This window comes from Penaeus japonicus, unplaced genomic scaffold (genome assembly GCF_977035675.1).
Source record: "Penaeus japonicus unplaced genomic scaffold, GWHDUDI00000001_assembly GWHDUDI00000031, whole genome shotgun sequence".
NCBI classification, from domain to species: Eukaryota; Metazoa; Arthropoda; class Malacostraca; order Decapoda; family Penaeidae; genus Penaeus; species Penaeus japonicus.
In genome coordinates this window covers 22,043,017-22,045,516 of record NW_028234433.1, presented here as the reverse complement: position 1 = coordinate 22,045,516, position 2,500 = coordinate 22,043,017, and the positions used below count along the sequence as shown (strand labels likewise).

Genomic DNA, 2,500 nt, shown 5'->3' with positions numbered 1-2,500 from the left:
AGGTGGAGAGAGTGGCGGAGATGTGTGGGAGAGGGGTGAGAGAGGAAGTAGAGAGAAGAGAAAAACATAAGCAAAAAAGAAAGACTACACACCAAGAAAAAAAAAAAAAAAATGAGGAGAGAATAAAAAAGATAGCACAAAGGAGAGAACTTCATGGAGAGACGGATACAAAGAAAACATAGAGAGAAAAAGATTACAAGAAAAGTAAAATAAGATAACGGATTACCGGAGAGAGAAAAAAAGAACAGAGACAGAGAAATATAAGGAGAAGCGAAGTAAAATAAAATCCTCACACCTGGACACTCACCAACGACGTAATATACAGATTCTACAAACCTACCTACTACCATAAGCTACTATCTTAGACGTTGGCGAACATCAAAGCTTTCATTACAATACAAATGAAATAAGACATACGATATTATCACTGTATCCATAAGAAATGGCTAAAAATCAGACTCAATCTTGGCACTTGAAATATTTGGATAAACTAGAGAGTCGAAACGCTTAGTGAACGTTTATCGAATCTGGACACTGTTTGAACCGGTAAATGAAACGCTTCGAAACTTGAGCGAAGAGGTGTATCTGCCACTGATCTTTAAAGAAAGGCTGGATCGAGTTTCAAATATTAAAATATTCTGTCTACTTGTTTAACCCTTAAAAGACCTCATAATGGTATTTCTGTTTTGTTTTGTTTGTTTGTTTTTGTGAGTGTTTTTTCTACGATACTGTCAATTAAAGTTTAGTAACCAATGTTAAAAATCTTACTTATAAAAAGCAACACCTTCCCCAACTCTAGTTATGACAGCCGAACATGCCAGCGAATTAAATTTATTTTTACCCATTCTACGCCGAAAATATTTTGATAGAATTTGGTGAAAGAAAATCTAAAAAAGGATATTTTGATGGCATTTCACTCTTCTCTCTCGCATTTTGTCGAAAAACTAGTTATCTACCGAATGGTTACTCCTTTCAGCCTTTAACTAAAAGCGCCTCTAAAAGGGGACATTGAATTTCTGTTTTTATGCCTGTTTGTCTTTTTTTTTTTCTTTTCCTTTTGCTGGAATGAGAGAGAAAACTTGCACATGTCATGTGTGTTTTAGAGACAGAGAGAGAAATGATGTAATATGTATTTCTTTTAAATTGGCATAAATTTTACAATGCTCTGGCGTCGTGTCTCAAAGACATGCTGATCAAATTCCGCGGCTTTCAGTTTTAGTGGACTGAGAACAAAGGGTTGTTCGATCCGGTCTTTCCTTTGAGATCAGTGGTATTTTCGACTCTTTCATCTTCTCTTTCTTCTTCTTCTTCTTCTTCTTCTTCTTCTGCACCTTCATTTCTGTGTTGTTGATGTTGCTGCTGTTGTTCTTGTTCTTGTTCTTCTTGCTCCACTTTTTCTATATCTGCCACTTCCTTTAGAAGAAGAAGAAATTGTATGTTGTGTACATTTAAGTGAATTCCTAAAAGAGCTGATAATGCCTTTATCTGTATATAATTTTGAAAAAGAATTTGCTATACGTCTATGTGTATATCTTGTTTTGTGTATAAGATCATCTTTCCTTGGTCACTTTAAGATGCTATTATCAACTATTCATCTTATTTCCATTCTGAATAGAAAAAGCATCTTGATTATCATAAGACAATTATGATAAGCAGTCACAAGTTGTTTGTGAAGGTCTCGTTATTCGTACTCTGGTATATATATATATATATATATATATATATATATATATATATATATATATATATGTGTGTGTGTGTGTGTGTGTGTGTGTGTGTGTGTGTGTGTGTGTGTGTGTGTGTGTGTGTGTGTATTTTGTATGGAATTATTTTTTAACATATATCATATCACCTATATCATCTGTAATTTATCTTGACTTGCATATTTCCTTGTTTAGTTTTACTTCTGAGTGTTCATACTAATGTTCTTTCAGCATGCCGCTCTTTCAGGCATTTTTCATTCAAACGTGTAAGGAGTACAGCTAAAAATATGAGTTTCTTTCATACTCTATCAATCAATTAATATTTTGGTGTGTGTGTGATTTCTTTATCTATTCGTATGAGACAATCAGCAACCCTTCTTGAGGCTATTTGATTTCTCAACCCGTATGAGGATATGACAGTAATAGGCTTAAGCACATGTCATGTAAGGCTGTTCAATCTTCAATTGGCTGATCTAAGAATGATTAATCTGAAGAATTATATATTATCGTTTTGATATGTTCTTTCGTCCATCACCAGGAGTCTGGAAGTTGGATATACAAATAGTCTTCTCTTTCTGCTCCTTTTTTCTTTCACTTTTCCGTTTTTTTGTTTTTGTTTTTGTTTTTGTTTTTCTTGTCCCTTTTCTTTCTCTTCATCTCATTCATCTGCTTCGGTGTCTTTTTATTCTCTATTTAAACCTTTGACATTTTTTTCCTTTTCCTTCCTCTCCTCTTCCTCTTTCTCCAACGCTTCACTCTCCTCTTCTTCTCCTTCTTTCTCTCCTCATCCTCCTTCT

At 34.2% G+C, this 2,500-nt stretch overlaps 1 protein-coding gene across 5 annotated transcripts in view; it reads right to left on the bottom strand.

The window, feature by feature from the left end:
• Positions 1–1,351: 1,351 nt before the first annotated feature.
• LOC122257935 (uncharacterized) overlaps positions 1,352–2,500 on the bottom strand; it is a 239,054-nt gene continuing 237,905 nt past the window's right edge. For all 5 annotated transcript variants that reach the window (XM_086556001.1, XM_086556003.1, XM_086556002.1 and 2 more), the window contains exon 12: positions 1,352–2,500. This exon is cut by the window's right edge and continues 586 nt beyond it. The gene's annotated coding sequence lies outside the window, so the exon portion shown is untranslated.